This window comes from Schistocerca serialis, chromosome 2 (genome assembly GCF_023864345.2).
Source record: "Schistocerca serialis cubense isolate TAMUIC-IGC-003099 chromosome 2, iqSchSeri2.2, whole genome shotgun sequence".
In the NCBI taxonomy this organism is placed as follows: Eukaryota; Metazoa; Arthropoda; class Insecta; order Orthoptera; family Acrididae; genus Schistocerca; species Schistocerca serialis.
In genome coordinates, this window is record NC_064639.1 from 1,102,861,105 (window position 1) to 1,102,877,991 (window position 16,887).

Here is a 16,887-nt window from a genome sequence, read left to right on the forward strand (position 1 = left end):
GAGTATTCCAGTCAACATTATCGAAAGCTTTCTCTAAGTCTACAAATGCTAGAAACGTAGGTTTGCCTTTTCTTAATCTATCTTCTAAGATACGTCGTAGGTTCATTATTGCCTCACGTGTTCCAAAATTTCTACGGAATCCAAACTGATCTTCCCGGAGGTCGGATTCTAGCAGTTTTTTCATTCGTCTGTAAATTATTCGTGTTAGTATTTGCATCCGTGACCTATTGAACTCATAGTTCGGTAATTTTCACATCTGTCAACACCTGATTTTTGTGGGATTGGAATTACTATATTCTTCTTGAAGTCTGAGGGTATTTCACCTGTCTCACACATATTGCTCACCAGATGGTAGAGTTTTGCGAGGTCTGGCTCTCCGAAGGCTATCAGTAGTTCTAATGGAATGTTGTCTACTCCTGGGGCCTTTTTTTGACTTAGGTTTTTCAGTGCTCTGTGAAACTCTTCACGCAGTATCATATCTCCCATTTCATCTTCATCTAAGCCGTCTCTTCCGTTTCCATAATATTGCCCTCAAGTACATCGCCCTTGTATAGACCCTCTATATACTCCTTTCATCTTTCTGCTTTCACTTCCTTGGTTTTCCATCTGAGCTCTTGATATTCATAGAAGTGGTTGTCTTTTCCCCAAAGGTCTCTTTAATTTTCCTGTAGGCAGTATCTATATTACCACTAGTGATATATGCCTCTACAGCCTTAAATTTGTGCTCTAGCCATTCATGCTTAGGAATTTTGCATGTTGTGCCGATCTGATTTTTGAGACGTTTGTATTGCTTTTCGCCTCCTACATTTTGTGTATTCTTATATTTTCTCCTTTCATCAATCAAATTCAATATCTCTTCTGTTACCCAAGGATTTCTACTAGCCTTCGTCTCTTTACCTACTTGATCCTATTCTGCCTTCACTATCCGTTCATCTTCTACTGTATTTCTTTCTCCTGCTCTTGTCAAATGTTCTATAACGAGCTCTCTGAAACTGTCTACAACCCCTGGTTCTTTCGGTTTATCCAGGTCCCATCTCCTTAAATTCCCACCTTTTTGCAGTTTCTTCAGTTTTAATCTACAGTTCATAACCAATAGATTGTGGTCAGAGTACACATCTGCCCCTGGAAATGTCTTACAATTTAAAACCCGGTTCCTAAATCTCTGTTTTACCATTATATAATGTATCTGAAACCTGTCAATATCTCCAGGCTTCTTCCATGTACACAACGGTCTTTCATGATTCTTGAACCAAGTTTTAGCTATGATTAAGTTGTGCTTTGTGCAAAATTCTAACAGGTGGCTTCCTCTTTCATTTGTTAGCCCCAATCATTATTCACCTACTACGCTTCCTTCTCTCCCTTTTCCTACTAGCGAATTCTAGTCACGCATGACTACTAAATTTTCGTCTCCCTTCACTATCTGAATAATTTCTTTTATCTCAACATACATTTCTTCAATTTCTTCGTCATCTGCAGAGCTAGTTGGCATATAAACTTGTACTACTGTAGTAGGCGTTTGCTTCGTGTCTATCTTGGTTACAATAATGCGTACACTATGCTGTTTGTAGTAGCTTACCCGCACTCCTACTTTTTTATTCATTATTAAACCTACTCCTGCATTACTCTTCTTATATTTTGTATTTATAACCCTGTATTCACCTGACCAGAGGTCGTGTTCCTCCTGTCACCGAACTTCACTAATTCCCACTATATCTAACTTTAACCTATCCAGTTCCCTTTTTAAATTTTTTAACCTACTTACCCCTTCAAGGGATCTGACATTCCGCGCTCCGATCCGTGGAACGCCAGTTTTCTTTCTCCTGATAACGATGTCCTCCTGAGTAGTTCCCACCCGGAGATCCGAATGGGGAACTATTTTACCTCCGGAATATTTTACTCAAGAGGACGCCATCATCATTTAACCAGCCAGTAAAGCTTCATGCCTTCGGGAAAAAATTACAGCTGTAGTTTCTCTTTGCTTTCAGCCGTTCGCAGTACCAGCACAGAAAGGCCGTTTTGGTTAGTGTTACAAGGCCAGATCAGTCAATCATCCAGACTGTTGTCCCTGCAACTACTGAAAAGGCTGCTACCCCTCTTCAGGAACCACACGTTTGTCTGGCCTCTCAACAGATACCCCTCCGTTGTGGTTGCACCTACGGAACAGCTATCTGTATCGCTGAGGCACACAAGCCGCTTCACCAATCGGCATAAAGCGATAAAGTAATTTAAAAGACCCTAATGGAAGAACTAAGGTATATTAAGTAAATGAAGGCCGCGATAAGAAGTGCTAGCTAGGCGAGACGACTTTGAAGTGAGCCGTCATGAGAAATAGAAGTTCTTAACCTGTCCACCGACTCAAAAGAAACAAGGCAACAATGGTACGTGGAACTGGTTTCATGATAGCATCTGCCGAGGAAAAGAGAAGAAATGTACAATGGAAATATGCTCCAGGTTTGACGAGAGATTATTAATCTCTGAAGTAAACCATCTACATCTATATCTACATCTACATGGATACTCAGCAGATCACATTTAAGTGCCTGGCAGAGGGTTCATCGAACCACTTCACAATTCTCTATTATTCCAATCTCGTATAGCACGTGGAAAGAATGAACACCTATATCTTTCCGTACGAGCTCTGATTTCCTTTATTTTACCGTAGTGATCGTTCCTCCCTATGTAATACCTAGATATTTAGTTGAATTTACGGCTTTTAGATTAGACTGATTTATCGTGTAATAGAAGTTTAACGAGTTCCTTTTAGCTCTCATGTGGATGACCTCACACTTTTCGTTATTTAGAGTCAACTGCCACTTTTCGCACCATCGGATATTTTTTCTAAATCGTTTAGCAGTTTGTTTTGATCTTCTGATGACTTTATTAGTCGATAAACGACTGCGTAATCTGCAAACAACCGAAGACAGCTGCTCAGATTGTCCCCCAAATCGTTTATATAGATAAGGAAAAGCAAAGGGCCTATAACACTACGTTGGGGAACCACGTATTATTTATCCCGCGGGAGAGATCTGTAAGCGTTACCTCACTGAATTACCTGCTCACAAAGGTTGGGTGAAGTGCGGATTTAACCTCTAGCAGTTGTAGTACAAAGTGGTCATAATTAAATCTTCGTTACTTGAGGGGGTTCCCATGGCAGATGAGTGATCGAAGGACAGTGAAACATTTGTAACGACATTCGGAAGAGAAACAACAAATGAATCATTATTGGTTAAAAACAGTCTTGGTTGCAATTTTAGTTTTTTTTGTTTTTCAACGACGCGTTTCGCCTTATTTAGGCATCTTCAGGTTATCTTTTCTAGATGGACGCTAGAGGCACCAAGATCTGCATAACGGGTTCCCGTTCACAGGAGCGAGTAACAGAGTAAGATGGGGGCTCAGGTAGTAAGCCCAGAAAAGATAACCTGAAGATGCCTAAATAAGGCGAAACGCGTCGTTGAAAAATAAAAAAAAAACTAAAATTGCAACCAAGACTGTTTTTAACCAATACTGTTAAGCACTGGTTTGCTGTATGCCACATATTGACTGGAAGAATTTCTAAATGCATCATTGAAAGAAACGCATTTTAATTTCCACATGGAAACTGCGCACCAGCTTACGTTGCAGCTCACAAACGTGCTCAGTGAGACAACTATGTGAATCCACATCACCCTCGAACCGCAGCAGAGATTGCCTTACTGCTGTCTGAAACAGCGACGGCCCACGGAATGTTCAGATTTCGCGACACAGCTCGTGCACTGCTTGAAGATTGCACACTGCGTCCAGCATTCTCAGCCATGGCAACAGTGACTTCTTCAACAATTTGTGGTGCAATTGGCCGTCGAGCTCTCCCTGGAGCAATTGCCAACTCACCATTTAATACGAACTTCCGAATCATGTTCTTAATCCCCGGTGCGGACTGAGAATCTCTCCTCATTTCTTTAACGTGTCGATACTGGCGAAGAGCAGCAGCGCTATTGCTGCCGTTTTGATAAAAAAAAAAAAACTTTAGGAGTAAAGCTCTGCTCGCATTGTCCAAGCCAATGATAACTGTCTACAACTGTAATGCACACTAATGCTTGTTTCAACCCTAAGCCGTTGTACCAGTACTGGAGTCGAGCGGCATGTCATGATACTAAAACTACACAATGCAAATCCTGCAGCGCATAGTCTGAGCGTCATTCCTATAAATTTGGGTGTCCTTACGGTAAGTAGTTTTTCGTCTGCGCTGGCTCATGTAGCGAAAGTTTAATTACACTCCTGGAAATGGAAAAAAGAACACATTGACACCGGTGTGTCAGACCCACCATACTTGCTCCGGACACTGCGAGAGGGCTGTACAAGCAATGATCACACGCACGGCACAGCGGACACACCAGGAACCGCGGTGTTGGCCGTCGAATGGCGCTAGCTGCGCAGCATTTGTGCACCGCCGCCGTCAGTGTCAGCCAGTTTGCCGTGGCATACGGAGCTCCATCGCAGTCTTTAACACTGGTAGCATGCCGCGACAGCGTGGACGTGAACCGTATGTGCAGTTGACGGACTTTGAGCGAGGGCGTATAGTGGGCATGCGGGAAGCCGGGTGGACGTACCGCCGAATTGCTCAACACGTGGGGCGTGAGGTCTCCACAGTACATCGATGTTGTCGCCAGTGGTCGGCGGAAGGTGCACGTGCCCGTCGACCTGGGACCGGGCCGCAGCGACGCACGGATGCACGCCAAGACCGTAGGATCCTACGCAATGCCGTAGGGGACCGCACCGCCACTTCCCAGCAAATTAGGGACACTGTTGCTCCTGGCGTATCGGCGAGGACCATTCGCAACCGTCTCCATGAAGCTGGGCTACGGTCCCGCACACCGTTAGGCCGTCTTCCGCTCACGCCCCAACATCGTGCAGCCCGCCTCCAGTGGTGTCGCGACAGGCGTGAATGGAGGGACGAATGGAGACGTGTCGTCTTCAGCGATGAGAGTCGCTTCTGCCTTGGTGCCAATGATGGTCGTATGCGTGTTTGGCGCCGTGCAGGTGAGCGCCACAATCAGGACTGCATACGACCGAGGCACACAGTCCAACACCCGGCATCATGGTGTGGGGAGCAATCTCCTACACTGGCCGTACACCACTGGTGATCGTCGAGGGGACACTGAATAGTGCACGGTACATCCAAACCGTCATCGAACCCATCGTTCTACCATTCCTAGACCGGCAAGGGAACTTGCTGTTCCAACAGGACAATGCACGTCCGCATGTATCCCGTGCCACCCAACGTGCTCTAGAAGGTGTAAGTCAACTACCCTGGCCAGCAAGATCTCCGGATCTGTCCCCCATTGAGCATGTTTGGGACTGGATGAAGCGTCGTCTCACGCGGTCTGCACGTCCAGCACGAACGCTGGTCCAACTGAGGCGCCAGGTGGAAATGGCATGGCAAGCCGTTCCACAGGACTACATCCAGCATCTCTACGATCGTCTCCATGGGAGAATAGCAGCCTGCATTGCTGCGAAAGGTGGATATACACTGTACTAGTGCCGACATTGTGCATGCTCTGTTGCCTGTGTCTATGTGCCTGTGGTTCTGTCAGTGTGATCATGTGATGTATCTGACCCCAGGAATGTGTCAATAAAGTTTCCCCTTCCTGGGACAATGAATTCACGGTGTTCTTATTTCAATTTCCAGGAGTGTATAACCACATTGTAGAAGGACCATAGTAAAGTACTGTTTGTTTTCTGCAACAAGACCTCTCCTTGGCTATGTTCACGTGTTTAGTGGCGCAATAAAAGTGTTCGTGACAATATACTGCACGCATTTGTGGTGCATTTCGTAGAAGTTTCTACTATTGTGACTATCAAAAATGAAGGTATACAGCAGGAATAATTTAGACGAATTTTCTCAGATATGTGGATGAAGTACTGCACTACACTGGACCAAGGGAGAAGTAATTATGATGCACGCTCTTTCAAAAAGACTCGTTTGATTTCGCTACACTGTATCAGACATGATTTAGGGCAGAAATTAGGATTGAATTTTGGTTACGCAAACAAAAGTAAAAGTTTACCTGAGCGTCGGTTGTAAGTTTCTGGTTTATGTCGGTGCAGGGAGGGGTATCCTTAGCGCTTGCTCCAGATCTCTCATTTCATCATTGGCCTTCAAGGTCCCATGATCTCAGATATAACGTTACGAGTACGTGGACGACTTATTCGTCCTCTTAGGCCTGATATTGGGACAGAGATGAATTTGTTGCACTGCTGAACACTAGCGAGCCCAGGGCACAGGGGGCGCCGCAGTAGGTCCGGGTTCCGGCTAGGTAACTGGTATGAGTGACACCAGGTACAAAGATTAACAGCGTCGCCGGAAATAAGGAAAATCCCAGTACGGCCAACTTTGGCTGTCGCTCGCGTGGCCTTTGTGCAGAAGGCAATGCTCCAAGACATGGCGGAGTGACAGACAAGCTGGAAGATTGCGTCTGACAGCTCTTTGAGAGTCTATATTAATTCACATTACTAAAGCAAATTGGCAATCTCACATAAATGAGATACATGCAATGACACAACAGTATTTCAATATCTCTAAAATTACAGAAGTTAATATTTCACAGTGAATAAACATTTATACAATGGACCTTTGAATTAACAACTTTTAATCGCTTCACGCGATTTCAGCAAAGGATATCTCAGATGATAGCACTGCACTATAGCTATCATCCTTGAAAGCTATGTATCTGCATCTATTTAATTTATTGATTTATCTTTTATAACTTTTTCATCAAGCAGATGTCTGTCAGTGCATCATATTCTCCACACTTACACAGCAAATGAACACGGCATCAATACCTCATAGTGTCATACTTTTGTACTTATTTAATGAACAGTTTACTAATGTCGACAGCAAGTGCTATTAAAAATCATGGCAAATTAAAAGTGGTCAGTCGAATGTGTAGAGATTGTAAAAAGGTTGTGTCAAGCAGGCATAAACAGTCATTTAAAAAATATTTAGCAGTAATCTATAGCAATATAACCTGAGCACACTTGTGCAAGAATATTTCTTTTATTTATGACTCAACTAATACTTATTTTTATTGTAAATGTAACCGAATGTTTATAACATTGCTTTTATTTATATAATGTTGTAATATATTAGTTTACTGTGGGTAAGTGGTCATGGTGACTCAAATCTCGTTTGTAGCACGTAAGAACAATGTATTTTTGGTGAGGATGACCTTCACCCAATGGAAAAGCAGACAGTAGTGGAATGCTACCGGAGCCAAGTGGAGATTGGGACTTTTGGAGTGAAGAGCTCAAGGAAGCGATTTTGAAAACTTTATGTCGCCTTCTTGGAGAAGGCAGATCAGCCTGAAGTAATGTGTGTGTTTCAGTATTGTAAGTGATTGATTGTTCACTTCTGAAGGGACTTATATTCCGAGAGGTTTGAATATATTCCAGAACAGGACTCTAACTATTGCCACTTAATATATGGAACTAAGAATAGACAGACTGTGAGCTACTACTCTTTGTGACATGTGATAATTTGTGAACATCATGTTGAACTTTGAACTATTTTGAGCTCGTGAATGTTGAATGTATTGTGATCACGAAATGGACTTAGTTTTTGTGAGTCTTTGATGACCATTTAGTTTGGGGATTTTGCTCCCTTTCTTGTAACAGCTCAAATGGCTCTGAGCACTATGGGATTCGACATCTGATGTCATCAGTCCCCTTCTTGTAATGCTCTCAATGTAACTTTATTGCATTTGACAAGAGGTTTTTCTGTCCGTATTTTAACTATATATTGTAGGACCACTTTCTGTTTATTTGAGATGTCTTTTCTTGAATAAACAACATTCAATATGATTCTCTGTCATCTACAGCAATTACGGAAGTTGGACTAGAACCATATTTATTGAGTTACTCATTTATCTTTTATTATATATTTTTGTATATTGTATTAATTCGCAGTTATAGCCAATGCACAGACCGTTTGACTGCAGGCTCACAGTTACAGGCTATATTTGCAGTGAATTAACTACAGCTCGACCCTAAGACTACATCGAAGTAATCCTTTTAAATAGAGCCTTGCATAGCCATAGTAGCCACGGGTAAGGACGGAACTGGTTTGCTCGAAAGGGATGCTGTCTGGAAGAGCCAATACACTTGCAATAACCATTAGGTACAGTCACACACAGTACGTGATTTCCTTTCATGGAGATCTGTGGAAGACTTTTGATGTGGTCTCTCCTTTCAAAAACTTTGGTTCATGTGATGCTGCGTAGATATGGCAGTGAATGCAGTCACACCAGACATGCTCGTAACAGTATGGGACATTTTTGTCGTGTGAATAATAGATTTGATCATAAAAGTAGTTGTAAAAAGTACCCCATCGCTGTAGGCGCACGCACCTGAATGATATATAATTGTAAATTAGGTAAACAAAACTTGTAGTGCTATGTGTAAGTTAAACTTCAGTCCACGCTCATATGTCCCCTTATGTGAAGATGTAGCCATGTGGAATCAAATGAATCTCAAGTAATAAGTGATTCTCTTGTTATAGCATGAGTTATTGTTTTCTCAATCATTATCTTTAAGTGATGTAAATGTGTAAATAATTGGAAAGGCAGTTAACGAGACAGTGCAAGGTTCACAGGAGAACTTCTGTAAAGTTTGGAAGGTAGGAGACGAGGTACTGGCAGGAGTAAAGCTGTGAGGACGGGGCGTGAATCGTGCTTGGTTAGCTCAGTTGATAGAGCACTTGCCCGCGAAAGGCAAAGGTCCCGAGTTCGAGTCTCGATCCGGCACACAGTTTTAATCTGGCAGGAAGTTTCATATCAGCGCACACTCCGCTGCAGAGTGGAAAACTCATTCTGGAAACATCCCCCAGGCTGTGGCTAAGTCATGTCTCCGCAATATCCTTTCTTTCAGGAGTGCTAGTTCTGCAAGGTTCGCAGGAGAGCTTCTGTAAAGTTTGGCAGGTAGGAGACGAGGTACTGGCAGAAGTAAAACTGTGAGGACGGGACGTGTGTCGTGCTTGGATAACTCAATTGGTAGAGCACTTGCCCGTGAAAGACAAAGGTGAAAATTTCATTCTGTAAACATTCATAATTAAATAATAAATTTCAACTAATTTTTATTGTATAAGATCAATCTACACATTAATTGTAATCAAATTATTTGCACCTTGACTGTAAATATTTTCGAGACGAATAAAAATATCAAATTCAGAACAAGAATCTTTAAACAGGCGCTAACACAGACTTTCACAACCCAGCGGACCCAGTCACCAGAACAGGATCACCCAACAGGACATACAGGCACGGGCAGAAGGGCAGTATCGATCAAATAGTTACAACAGACTATAAATTAAGATTAGATTTCGGATATTGACAGACAAAAATATTCTTTTTTCATGGAACCAGAAAAGTGTAACTCCTTAAAGTCTTAAACCGTGGCACAGCAGAAAAATCACGTAAATATTAGAATATTGAAGCTACTGTGCTTGGACTGACGTAAACCGCAGCAAATAATGTAAATATTGAAATTTTTAAAACTTAACCTCTTTAAGAAAATTCCATAAAGTTCGAAGAGGGCTCTAGTGTGAGTTGTACTCGTAATAATAAATGCATTACCAATGATTAAAATTGAGCTAACTTATGCATATATCTCTCTGAGGTTTAATAGCTGTAACGAATTCAGAATGGCAACTGTAAAGTAAAAGTCATACTGAATTCGTTAACCACAGTTCAGAATGCCATCTAACAGTCTTTCAGTATCAAGCAGCAATATCTTGTCGATGAAACTACCTAATGCGACAGCTTATTAAACCACTTGTACAATGCGGTGTAATGACTCAGAATCTAATTCACACTGCACGGCAGCTGTAGAAGTTCCAAAGCCCATACACTTTTATTAACTAACAAGGCATTGTAGTCAATTTTCTCGTTTTGGTAAAACCATATAATTCTTAAAATTAATGATGACCAAATGTTGAAACAGCTCTGCTTTGCAAAATAGTATAGGCAAATATATTTTGACTGTTTCTATTAAACAGTACGAAATTTGAAAACAAAAACTGAGACAGTTTGCTCAGTAGTCTTGCCTGAACTCTGTTCAAGCACTGGCCACGAAATACAAAACTCATGAAGTCTACGACGCGTATACCTTGCGTTACATACACTCAAACTGACAACTTCTGCCACTGTGCAAATACAAGCAGAACCAATTACCATTTAAATTTGTAGCACGTCCTATAATACAGTTGAACAACATACTTCTGCAGAATTTACAGTCAGTCCAAAAGTTGAGTGACACACCAGCACACTATATAAATAATGGAGTGCCGTTGTACACAAGCAACAGAAATACTCACAAAAATAATTGTAGTCTTGACAAAACGTCCAGGTCGGTTAATACATGCATATTCCTGATACAGGCGATTGACGTCGAAGTGCACGAAACAGAACAAGCCGTTCCACCGGTCACAGCCACACGGAATATCACAGTAACCCTGCAAGTGACTCGATTTATGATCCACGCCGGCTAACCGCCCAAAATCCACTTCCATAGACACACGTCAACAAATAGCCCTGGCTCACCAAGTCTGCTCAACACATCCTCCAGTGTTCTCCACGCCCCCCCCCCCCCTCCCCCCCTAGTACCCCTGACACGCCACACAACCAAAGCTATCGACTTCTGTCGGCAGACAAAATCGATGGGAGCTTGCAGTGCTCAAGCTTGGTACAGTTGGGGAGGACAGTGGCCGGCTGGAGCAGCTGGGGCAGAAGAAGCATCTACTGAGTGCTGGAAACTCCAATCTCGGTAACTTCTGGCCAATGCAACGTGTGAATATGAAACAATTCGCGGTGGTAGCACCCACACGTCCTGGAAAGGGAAACATTCTGCCACTGGAGTCTGGGCTACAACACATGTTCCTACGTGCAGAAGCATTGTGTTAAGAACGAGTGGTGACAGATTTCATTTCAGAGTGACTGTGTCTGGAATTACTGGTCCAAGCTTCAGGTGGCTTGTCACAAGTGGGGAACCGTGGAGGTGCCACTTGAAATCCTGCAATCCTAGTGGTGCATCAGGGTAGGCAGTTTGTTAATTCCAGTGGTGCAGCGATAGCTGCAGGCTTCTTCAGGATGATTCCTTGTGTTTGTCCAATGTGTTATAATAGTAAGCACACCTAGCTGACCACAGATGTGGTGACGGTTGTGGTGGCCATGGTCGTATTGAAATTATGACTGCGCATTAGTACACCAAGTATAGGAAAACGCGCACCTGCTAGCCTAGAAGTTATGAAGAATTTTGAACGAAGTGAAAGTAATACTTGGAAAATATTAAGATCGTCACTAATGTCTGAGAGAAAACGTAGCAAACCTTTATCCTCCTCGCCAATATCTGCTGTGACTGGAGTATTGAGCACATAGAAAGAACAAGCTCCCAAACAGACAAGGAACATTACTGCGTTTATTAGGAATAGGCACTGCAATAGCCATTTAGCCTACCATTGAATAAGGCATTTGAAAAGCAAAAAGAGCTTCTGAATGTAGTACGCACTGCTACTGTTTGATTTTTTTAATCGATGATGCGTCTTCATTATGTGTCCATGGTCAAACATAATGACTGTAAGTCGTATTCTAATGTCCATGTGCAGACATGTCACAAGCTGGACTGCTGTCCACTATGATAGTTCGATACCGTCTGTAGGCCAGAGTCATCAGAGTCTACAGTCAATGAGGCGAAGGCTTGGTGTTGACTGGCTGGCAACTCAGGAGGATGGTGCTGGAGAACAATTCCTAAGCCAGTCTTCAGAGCCAACGGTCACTGAGGAGAAGGTTTGGGGTTGACTGGCTAGCAGATTATGAGGAGAGTGATGGTGAAAACGAGGCCATAGTTCACAGAAGCCAACAGTACATAAGGTGAAGGTTCATAGTAAAATACACGGGTGCTCTGAAGGACAATGTAGGAGAACTGGTCCCTGATCAGTGGCTGGATTGCATCTTGGTTTGACTGTAATGTTAGACAGGTGGCTGGGACTGACCCAGTTCAGTGGGTGGGATCAAACTGGTTTGGTGGGGGGGGGGGGGGGTCCAAACTAGTTCAGTGAGTGGAACCGAACTACTTCATTGAATGGGACGGAACTCATTCTATGGGTAGGACCCAGCTGGTGTAGTGTGTAGGACCGAACTGTTACATTTGGTGGGACGAAACTGGTTCAACAGAACGACCTAGTTGTGGCCGTGCCTCAGCATAAACACTGTAGTTGCGAAGGAATATGACGTATTTGTGAGCACGTGACATGGTGGACAGAAGTGTTGCTTTGATTGTTGCACCTCCTACTAGCACATGTTATCACAGTGGCGGCTGCAGTGGTTTCCCTTGACAGAAACACATTGCTATCATTGTTGTCTTGGACCGTTGTTTGGATCACAATGACGCTGCTCCTGGAGGCTAACATTGTTGCTGTTGCCATCCAGGACTGTTGTGTTCGTTCCTCGATGGCGTGGTGTCGGCAGGTTCATGATTAAGCAACCTGCAGAATATAGTAGCCCATCGGCCTTGATACACTGCATTGGGATGTACTGTTCTGTCGCTCACGAGCTGCTACTGCTGTAATGATTAAGTCGTAAGTGAGGGTCAAACCACTGTATAGATATGAAGATAAAATTAAATAGATTTCAGTTTCTAATTTCGTGGTCCATCGTCGGGGGCTTAATCTTTTGATCATTAATGGTAGTTGTAATGTTTGATATTTGAAAAACTATCTTATCACAGTCCTGTTGCTTCCACATGTAGTAAGTGTTGCTTCACGCAGTGGAGAATGGCAAAACAGAGGCACATCGGCGACCAAGGCGTTGCGAAGCAGGCAGGCACAGATACCCTTGCTGACAGTGGCAGTCTACCAACAGACTGACGCAAGGACGCACACAGACTGAGCACTGACCGAAGCCTGGAGAGTGCTGAGTAAGGGGAATTGAGGACAGCACGCTAAGCTGCAATATACTGCGGGAGTAATAACAAGAAGCTGCCACCGAGGCTAAAAAACCTCCTCCTGCCGGATATAAATAGTGGAGCTCAGGCAGCAACGGACATAAGCCATTAGGAAGCATTTCGGATGTGAGGATGGACGTGGTCCATGTCCGAATGTTCAATCTTCGTAGGTGACGATTCCGGTAGTCTGTTCCAGCTCGCAGGAGTCATCCGTTCGCCGCCAGATGTCAACTTCAGCTCTAGAGGTCGGCCCGAGTTCGATCGGCACCATGGCTGACTAACTACAGTGAGAACTTCCAACAGGACCGGCCGCAGCGCGGTCTTGCTCACAGGCGCCGCCGGGGACTGACGCTTGGACTTCACGGTAACCTGGCCCCATGGCGCGAGGAGTCGTTAGCGCCAGGATTTCACCCGGAACAAGTCCCGCCCACTCACCCCCGGTTTTCCCGGTCTTTGTTCGGCGCCTGGGCATCGTTTCAGTTGACCCACGTGGTTTACCGCGTTCGGCTGCACTTGGAGTGAATGTTACATTAATATCTTGCTAGGTCTTAAATTTTCCCAGGTAGTTAAAAGACACGTTACAAGAAACGTGCACAATTGGCCTCAGCTGTGCCAGGTACTTCCACAGCAAACATAACAGAAAACAAAGTAGCACTGAATTCTTTAAATACGAGAACTCAGTATCCAGCTGAATATCCTATGAAGAAACATACTTCTATGTGAGGAAAAGCACCCAAAGCTAAAACAGGATAAACCTACCCTCAAAGAATAATTTGTTTGGAGAAAGAGGAACCACAGTATACTTGACACTTAAGTTTCAGAACTCAGACAGTATATGTGAAACAAGCACCAATGTTCACTATACTTCCAGAGGGCATCGAAATTACTATGTTGTTGCTAGATCGATCCAAGCTGATTTCGCGTGCTATTCACTGAATAGTTTTGCTGAAAAATTTTAGGGGTGAAAGAAGAACTAGCACAGCATGAAGGACGTTTTACAGCCATGAAACACCGCAGCATATACTTCCTCCATAACTGCTCTGTGACAAACATAAACATCACATTACTATTTTTTTTAAAATGGTTTGAATGACATTTACGAAATTAATAAATCTTTTGGTTAAAAACAGACAGGACAAAGAATAACGACACATTATTTTCCTGAGACGTTTGCAACAGCATATAGGTCACTAATCACACAGAAACAGCTACAATTCTTTGTAACCTCGTTTATAATGCGCAGGTATGGTATTGGAAGAATTTACAAGTTAAAATTCACCCATTACCCATGCAAATACTAACGAAATATGTCATACATGCAAATATCTTACTGCTTTCATTAGGCATTTCTACTTTATGACATTCTTATATTCTTTAATTTTCGTGAGCTACTATGACGGCCTACATAAACAAAACAACCTTTACTTATTTCTATATAACGGTGATTTTAGACAACAGAGTTATTCGAGTGCATCCGTGGCTTTACTGCCGACATGACATATTCAAGACCATTGTTTTCGCATTGTATGTTTGCTCTGCTGTTTCCCTCAAATAAACGTATTATAGTAAGTGAATTAGTTAATCAAAATTTCTCCTTATTGCCCTTAAATAACATCACATTATTTTTTGTTTTCTATTGCTGGCGATGCTTTCAATTCTCTATATTTTTATTTCTTTAATAATGCAGATTCATATTACATTACTATCCAGAAAAGCTTAAATTTCTTATTGTTACTGAATTTCATCACAGTATAACACGTGTTGGACTGCGACGATAACAACTTTGTTGTAGGTTCCAGTTTGCGGAACTGGCGGCCGTTTAGGGGAGGGCCTTACACTATGGATAGGCGTGGAGGGGGGTGAATGGGCGGGACTTGTTCCGGGTGAAATCCTAGCGCTAAGGGCACGTCATGGCGCGTGGTCCGTCCATGACGCCCGTACTGGGGCGCCGAGCGGCGACGAGTTCATCTCAACCACAGGGCATCCTGGCTTCAGCAGAGCACTGGTGGCCTGAGGCTCCCGAGTGCGATCAGCTGCGCGCGTTGCGCGCATTGTCGGAGAAGCTACACAGCAGCAGCCAGGCGGAGGGATCCGCAGGGCTGGACAGCGACGACGAGGGAGAAATTGTAAAGAAAGTTCAATAAATAATTGTAAAACTTCCACGCCGTCTCAGTCTTTGGCGCAGCCACTGTGTCTGCTGCTAACAGGTGGTGCAGAAGTCGTAACAGTCCTGTTTATTTTTTGGTATAGCAATTCAAAGATATTCACTTCGTGCGAGCTCAACACTGTTTTCTATCTCTGGCCGTCGATGCTCAGTTTTGAAGTAGCCTAGATACAGATCACAAAACATAAGCAATGAATTGTAAGAAACGTTTTTGGCTCAAATGTATTGTTTTATCATAGTTCTTTCCTAGATATGACGACACTCTGCATTAATGTTGCATCTGTCGTGATTTTCAGCATCCACCAATATTTGCTCAAAGACAATCTGCATATTGTTATTTAGCAACTGGCACGTGAATGCTTTTTCCACCTTTAAATTCAGATTTCTTCATTCCAGAACGGAAATAAATTCAGTCTAGCCTTGAAAAAAGAAATCTCCTAAATTACACTTTCATTCAAATATCGTGAAATATATTCATCTCGATTTCAGTATCATAATCCAGTAATTCAGAGGTGATAATATTCAGTATTAGTTCATGCGATATGTATGTTAACTGACACTTACGCTATTTTTTTAAAAAAAGAACTTCACTCGATTTGGAAGAACTTTTCTCTGGATCAATAGTTTATGAAATTGTTCATCAGATAGAATTTAAAAAGTTCCAAATACTTCAATTTTTAAATATTTATTGAGTAAGCACTTCACTCTTTGACAATATAGCCACGTTTCAAACATTAACGAAATGTATTAACAGTTTTCAAAACTGGACTGGTAACATCTTTTAATTAGTTTACAGTTCAAAGTACAGTTTTTCTTTTGTTGTCACGATTAACAAATGGTCTGGCGAGTTGCTTCAGGACGTCGTATTTGGAAAACGGTGGCCGATTCGACGCCAACGTTGACCAGCGGCGATGACTTATCTTGGCAGAAAGATCGTTCCATCACTGCCGCGTCCCATTCTCGTAACATGAAACTTAAATGACTTACATTTTTACGGTATTATATAATCGTATTATATTTACGAAATCCTTCCCTTTTTATTAACGTTACGAACTTTATATCTGCTTACAGTGCATGTATCTTGTGGTGGGGGATTATGACTGGGTGTTGTGTGTGCATCATCATTTCATCATCACTGACTCGCAAGTCGCCTAACTGGCGTCAACTAAACATGACTTGCAATACGGCGGCCGAACTCCACCGCATGGGGCCTCCCGGCCACCAATGCCATACGATCATTTCATTTCATTGATGGTACAGCCTAAAAACCACTACACCATCACAAGAAACGGTCAGTATTGCTGGCGGACTACGATAAGAACCATGCTTCCGTTTTTGTCAGTTCGTTACTTGCATTTAGTTTTTTCGTTTTCCCAATACTATTTTTATCTTTCTCATTAAAAAGAATATCAAGTTTTTAAACATCACATGCTGCACTCCCAGAAGGAAGAGTACTCCAGAGACATGACTCCTGTGAAGTTTGGAAGGTAGGAGGTGAAGTACTGGCGGAAGTAAAGCTGTGAGGGCGTGTTATGAGTCCTTCTTGGATAGTTCCGTCTGTGGAGCACTTGTATGCGAAATGAAAAGGTCCCAGGTTTCGGTCACGGCCCAGCACACAGTTTTAATCTGCCAGGAAGTTTCACAGTGAAATTCGTCACAGAAAATACACCGAAGTGACAAAAATCGTTGGATACCTCCACATATCGTGTCGGACCTCGTTTTTCATGGGGTAACGCAAGTAGACTTGGCATGGG